This window comes from Mastomys coucha, chromosome X (assembly GCF_008632895.1).
Source record: "Mastomys coucha isolate ucsf_1 chromosome X, UCSF_Mcou_1, whole genome shotgun sequence".
Taxonomy (NCBI): domain Eukaryota; kingdom Metazoa; phylum Chordata; class Mammalia; order Rodentia; family Muridae; genus Mastomys; species Mastomys coucha.
Window position 1 is genome coordinate 119,556,295 of NC_045030.1, and position 7,593 is coordinate 119,563,887.

The 7,593-nt window shown below is 38.5% G+C and overlaps 1 pseudogene; it reads left to right on the forward strand.

Moving 5' to 3' along the window:
- Positions 1-5,972: 5,972 nt before the first annotated feature.
- Positions 5,973-7,025, forward strand: LOC116094217 (annotated as a pseudogene).
- Positions 7,026-7,593: the final 568 nt, after the last annotated feature.

Here is a 7,593-nt window from a genome sequence, read left to right on the forward strand (position 1 = left end):
TACTGTAAATTAATTAAAAACATGTCCCTTAAGATATGTGGTGACACACGCCTTTGTTTAATCCCAGCACCTGGGAGGCTGAGGCAGGCAGATTTCTGAGTTCAAGGTCAGCCTGGTCTACAGAGTGAGTCCAGGATAGCCAGGGCTATACAGAGAGACCTTGTCTTAAAAAAATCACACTCCTTACCATAATGGCCATGAACCCTTTTAAAGGATGAGTTTCAAATAAAATGTTTTAACTTATGTATTTAACCCTGATTTCCTACCCACATTGCTTTGGGTCATGGTGTTTCATTACAGCAAGAAAACCAAACAACGAAAGAAGGGTAATTAAAAGAACTGAGAATGCCTATTATCTCCACAACCCAAATTCAAAACTATATAGTCATAGTAGACACAAGTGCTATAAAATGTGATTATGGGAAAGATGATGTTGGAGTTTTAACTGAGGAGGAAGGATGAAGGGTAATAAAATTGGAGAGGAAATACAAAGTGATAAATAGCAATAATACTAAATGTATTAGAAAAAGCTGTGAGCAAATACCATTTTATAACATGACTTCATATGTATATATATATATGTATATATGATATTTACATATATATACATATATAAACATTATGGTACATGAAGTAATATTTTCATATAAGAGCTACACCTTCTCTAATACAAACCCCAGTGCTAGTTAGAGACCAGTTCTTGGGTTCAGACTCCACCTTAGAAAATCTGATCTCAGATTGAACTCTCTTGCACCAGTTTCCAGGTGACTACCCAACAAACCTGTGCCTTCAGGTTACAAGCTGGCTTCTGGCACTTCACTTCCTAACAACCACAAATCAGGAGGCAAGCATAAGTAAAGTTTATGGTTTGGTTCCCAGCACCAACCAATTATTTTAAAGGACAAGGAAATTCCATAATAGCCCTTGATCAGTTGTATGCCAGGCTAGAAACCTTCTTACTTGCTTGCCATTTCCTATAAAACTTTGTCCTGCTGAGCGCTCAAGACTTCACCATCCAGTCCTGCTATATCAAAGTCAGCAGTGAGTAAGCCCAAGCTCAAGCTTAAAATAAAGAGACCCTAGTGCCATTGCATCAGAACCAGCTTCTTGGTGGTCTTTTGGGGCTCGCAGACAAAGCACGACACTAGGCCTAGAAAATTTTTCACGTTGTTACAGGAAGATATGAATCTCTCAAAACAATATGTCTCTCAATTTAAAGGTACTATGCATTACAAACCAACAAAATAGGTGATATAAATGTGGTGACATATATGTCTCTGTACACTGATTGAGCTCTGGGACTAACTGAGACTTAACTGTGTTTATACAGTCAATAACACTTATTGTGCACAAAATTTTCTTGACTTATCATTATTACATATCATCTTTTAAAATGGCATGAATAGAAAATAATAGTTTGATTATGTGATCAAACTAACCTCCCAAGAAAGGCAGTTGTCTTTCTTTATTGATCTTCCTTAATTAATATGTGCACTTTGCATGTTCCATATGAATGTCTTTACAGAGCTATATGTTACTTGTAAGGTTTTTGTCTTTTAGAATGAAAGAGGAGGGAGACAATACTGACAGGTTTCATACTGTAGGATGTTGAGATTCTGGGACTTTTCATTGCAATACCTTTCTTGATTCTACCACAATTACATTGAAGCTGTTTCCTCTAAAGTCGGAATCGTTTGTCTTCCAGTCTCCATGTGCTGAAAAATTCCATGGGTTAGCTGACATCTTGAGTGTAACACTCTGAAAGGCTGGATGTGTGAGCTAGCTATTCTGAACTCATAAACAAAACATTGTACATCCATAATATTATATTGGTATATTCCAGGAGCCATGGCCTTAACCATGGCCTTGTGGAAATTTACTAGCTTACACATACAGCCCTGAGAGAACTTGTGTAGGCTAAGAGTAAGAAGGTGTGGGGGTTTGTGGACACTGTGACCACTGGTTCCAGAGACTGAACATTGCCACCTGACCTTCAGAAAACCCCTGCAGCTCTTCCCCACTCTTTGAAGCCTCCTCTTGTTTATGCTTATATTTCCATCCCTGAAGTAAAGTTTTCAGAGCTTGATCAGAAACCTGTATTGCTCTTATTCTTTGTGTCTCCTGTCCCACCTCATTCTCTCTCCCCTGCCCAAGGTCCCTGCTGAATGTCACATGGGTCAGGGCAGGTATATATCTTTTAATTAATGCAAATTGAAGTTGTAATTTTTACATTGGTACAGATTTATAGATTGATTTAGATTTAAGGTTTTCATTGATATGAATTTCTTATATTGGTACAAAATTTGAAATTAATAGTTTTACACTTATATAGGCATTGTGTCTATGCCACCCATTTAGTAATACAAGGCTTTGGCCTACAACTTCTAATAGCTGCTATTATAAACTGGTTAAGATGTTTAAGTAACACAAGTCCAAGGACAGATAAGAAATTCATGGTTGTGTTAGATTCTGACTTAATTATAATAAAGTGTTTTCCATTTACTTAAGTAGAAAAGGCTAAGAGTAGATGAGGTTAACAGTTAAGAGATAATTTACATATATAGAAAATCTTCAAAACCATCAGAAATTCACAGAATCTGACATTTAATCATTTCATTATTCTTAGAAAATTTTACAAGAGTCATGTCTGTTCTGACAGTACCCCCTTCATGGTTCAAAGAAGATATTAAGCATCTTTATTTATGGATGTGGTTGCTTATCATTGTAAGGTAACCACCTGGTGATAATTGCTTATATTATCTGCAAATACTGTCTTTAAAAAAAGGATAAACAGATATGAGATAGTCAACTGCTAAACTCTGCCAGGACACGGTAAGCTAACCCTTCATATTTCCTGCTCCACATAAGGTCTACCAGATTGTTCTTGGCCAGAAGGCTGAAGATAAGTGCTACAACAACATAAAAAATTAGGGGCTGTGCAGGTATACAGCTCTCTTTACAATTCATTTAAGTTTTAGAATCTATATTTTGTGGTTCCTATATACTTAGGTAATATTTAATTCATTCTCGGATTTCTGATGGGGTTGAAGACTAGTTATAGTCTCTTAAGGAAACTTAAGTTGCTTAGCATTGACAGATGTGATATAGAGTTGGAAGGATGTTTTTCAGATGGTATTGCAAGCTAAAATCAGAACATAACTCAGGTATAAAATTGTAAAAATGTTAAGATAGATAATAGAGACCTTTAATTGACAAACTGAAAGACTGGATATTAATTGAATATCATACTTTGTAACTTACACAAATATCCTGGTTATGCTCAATTTATATTTGAGAGAAAGAAGTTTAATTGGACAAAAGGGGGAAATGTTGTGGGTTGCCTTGGTGATGTTTGTATTTTGATGTCAATTCTTCTTCCTCAAGAGGGGCTGCCCCCAAGAAAAGTATATCACTCAATTCTCACCAAAGAAATTACTTCTTGTAGTAGATGGAAATTAAAACAAAGATTAACAACTGAAAACAGTGCAGATAGTGACAGAATTTGGAGAACGTAGCCCTATATGGGAAATCATCATTAGCCCCCTCCCTTCAAGACAAAGGGTTCTATGATGAAGAGTAGGCAGAATGACTGTAAGAGCTAGAGGTGAGGGATATTTTCGAGGAATCATTATCTTCTAGATAAATTAGGACAAGAAACAAAGATTCGAGAATTAAAAGATGATATACAAACATATAAAAAGTTAATATTTCATTTTCCTGGCTACTTGAAAGATTGAGAATGACAATGCCTAGAGAGATATTAGAGAAGCTAGCTGTTTTATTTGCATATATTTTAAAATTTTGTAAGAAATAATTTTAACCTTAGTAGTCTGTTGTGGGAAATATTAAAAAAATGAACCTTTATGTTATCATGCTTGTGCTGGCAACTCTTGACCCCGCTGCAGCTTCACCATCACTGTTTCTACCTGCCAATTCTCTGGCAAGGCTGGCGCTCCTGAGTTCCTTTTGCTGCCACCCTATGCAGCAACCATTCTCCCTGCAATCAACCGCTACCACACCCAACAACCCTATAGAAACAAAACTCTAGAAGCTTGTAATTAACAAGTCAGATTTATATATCAATAAATTCTCAATCCACAAGATACCAAAACAATAATTTCAGAACCAATTGATAATTATTAAAGCTGCCCATCTAGATTAGACAAATTTTCTAAATTATTCTAACCTTTATGGTATTATAACAACCTGTGGCTTGTTAAAACCACATTGGATCTGGCTCTTCTTTTCTGTCCTATTCCACTTGGCCTGCCTTCCCTTTTTCCTGAGATGCTCTCTGTTCCTGCAACTCCTAGCTCTGCCTTCCTTTCCCTGTCCAATCACAGACCTCCTGCTGCACTAATATTTTAATGTGATTAGACAGGGTAAATCCTGTCACAGTAGTATATCACCTTTCTGGACTTACATGAAAATAGTTATTAATGAGTGCTGGCTGCTGTGCTAGGAAACTGCAAGAGCTATGTCCAGCTACCCATGAAGAACAGGCTGTGTACAATTTATAAGGAAATATGTTTTGCTTTGAGTTTTGTTTCTGTTTTAAGGAAGTAGAGGTTGGAACTAATGACCTGAGTTTCATAAATTTCATGTGGATTTAAGGAATTAAAAAGATATTAACAATGTTCAATGCATTGATGCTGTAACATTAGTAAATAAAAGAAGGGGTTCAGGCTATCTGGTTGGGAGAAGACAAAAGAATAAAAAGGGAGAAGGAAAAAGAATGAAAAGGAAGGAGGAAAAATAAGGAGAAGTAGGAATAACAATGAGAATCCTTAGGTAAAGAAAGAGTACTTAAACTGACAGCTTGCATCCACTATTGACTCTGAGACCCTCCTCATGCTGAGACTGGGTCTTGGTAAATGCTAGACAAGGATCCAGCACCAAGAGGGAGAAGTAAACATAGGTTCCTACTATTAAACAATAAACTATTTGCAACTGATAATCACTGACAAAGGGAAAAATATCTGGTTTCTCCAATGGAGTTTCACTGAGTATATCAGCCAAATTTTTCAGCAGGTCCCATGCCTAGTAGGAGGTTACAAGCACAAAATGTACTCAGTGGTGTTTTGGTGGACTGTTGGTTTTAGTTTGTAATACCTGGATAATTTTTTGTCTCCTTATACTTTTCTTTTAAATTAGTTATTTAATTAATTTACATTTCCAATGCTGCCCCCCTTCCCATTTTCCCCTTCACAATACCCTATCCCATTCCCCCTCCACTTTGCCTCTATGAGGGTGCTCTAGCATCACTTTATGCTCAAGCTTCCACAGGACCAAGGGCTGCCCTTCCCATTGATGCCAGATAAGGCAATAATTTTCTATATATGTAGTGGGAGCCATTGGTAGTTCCATATATATTCTTTGGTTGGTAGTTTAGTATCTGGGAGCTCTGCATGTGTGGTCCAGTTATTGATATTGGTTTTTTTTGTTTGTTTGTTTGTTTGTTTTTTTGTTTTTGTTTTTGTTTTGAACGGGCTGCATTCCCTTTCAGCACCTTCAGTCTTTTCCCTAACTCTTCCATTGGACTCAGTCTGATGAGTGGCTCTGAGTATCTGCAACTGTTCTGGTCAGGTGCTATAAGAGACTCTCAGGGGACAGACATACCAGGCTCCTGTCAACAAACATTTCTGGGCATCAGCAATAGTCTCTGGTGTTTATTATCTGCAGATGGGATGAATCCCTAGGTGGAGCAGTCTCTGGGTGGCCTTTTGTTCACTCTGTTCCATTTTTGTCCCTGCATTTCTTTAGACAAGAACAATTCTGGGCCACCCGTGCTCCACTCAACCTAGGGTCTCTTTCCCCCTGTCTCATCCTCTACCTCCCCTCATCCGCCTGCTATTGAGGCCTCCCTCACCCCTCCTACCCTTATTGTTCCACCCCCACCTTCCCACTTTTCGCCTGCTTCCCTTTTCCCCTCAATTGACTCATGCTTCCAGTGACCAAAGACTTGACCACTCAAATTCCAGCTCCCTATAACTGCTAGACATGGACACCAGTGTGATTAAAGATGAATTAAATGTCATTCTCACCATCAGGCTACTTATACATGGAAAGGAAGTTGGCAGAATCATCACAAAGAAAGGAGAATCTGTTAAGAAGATGCATGAGGAAAATGGTGCACATATCAACATCTCAGAAGGGAATGGTCCCGAGAGAATTATCAAGTTGGCTGGACTGATTAGTGCTATCTTCAAAGCCATTGCTATGATTATTGACAAACTAGAAGAGGAAATAAGCAGATCTATGACCAATAAATAGCACAGCTGCCAATAGACCCCCATTTCCTGCTAGTCAGTGTGGCTCTCTTATTGGAAAAGGTGGTTGAAAGATCAAGGAAATAAGAAAGGGATATGCTCCCCTACTCAACTGAGCAAGCAATCACTATTGCTGGCATTTTGCAATCAATCATTGAGTGTGTCAAACAGATCTGTGTGGTCATGTTAGAGACTCTATCCCAGTTCCCCTCAAGGCATGACCATCCTGTACCTGCCCAAGCCCTCCTGTTCTCCAGTCATCTTTGCAGGTTGTCAGGACAGGTACAGCACAGACAGCAACAGTGTGAGCTTTCCCCACACCATCTCATCCATGTGTCCATGTGGCTCAACTCTGACCTGGATGGACCCCCTCTAGAGGCCTATGCCATTCAAAGACATTCTGCCATTCCACAGCCAGATTTGACCAAGATGCATCAGTTGGCAATGCAACAATCTCATTTTCCCATGAACCAAGGTGACACCAGATTGAGTGAAGGTTTGGATGCATCTGCTCAAACTACTTCTCATGAACTCACCATTCCAAATGACTTGATTAGGTGCATAATTGGGCTTCAGGGCGCTAAAATCAATGAGATCTGTCAGATGTTTGGGGCACAGATCAAACTTGCAAACCCAGTGGAAGGATCTCCTAATTGGCAGGCTGCCATCACTGGATCTGATGCCAGCATTAGCCTGGCTCAGTATCTAATCGATGTCAGGCTTTCTTCGGAGACAGGCGGCATGTGGAACAGCTAGAATAGAACAGATTAGATTCATCCATAATCCCTTTCTGTTGTTCACCACAACCCATAATCCATCTGTGTAGTATCTGAACAGTCAGCAATTACAGGTTTTAAATAGTCTGTAAATTTTCAGTTTCTACACACATTATCATACACTCATGAATTTTTAATTAAAGTGTTTCAATTCTTTTCTCTGTTCAGCAGTTATGCTATGATATCCATATTTAGTTTTATAAGTTTTTCCCCACTTTTGTATGTTTTTTTAGCTCATGAATTTTTGTTTGTCATGGAAATGTAAGAGTGGATTATTAATACATTTCAGTTTATGTGGAGGTCCCTGATCCACTTGGACTTGAGTGTTGTACAAAGAAATGAGAATGGATCGATTTGCATTCTTCTACATGCCAACCGCCAGTTGAGCCAGCATCATTTGCTAAAAATGCTGTCTTTTTTTACCACTGGGTAGTTCTAGATTCTCTGTCAAAGATCAACTGACCATAGGTATGTAGGTTCATTTCTTCGTCTTCAATTCTATTCCAGTGATCTACCTGCCTGTCACTGTACCAATACCATGTAGTTTT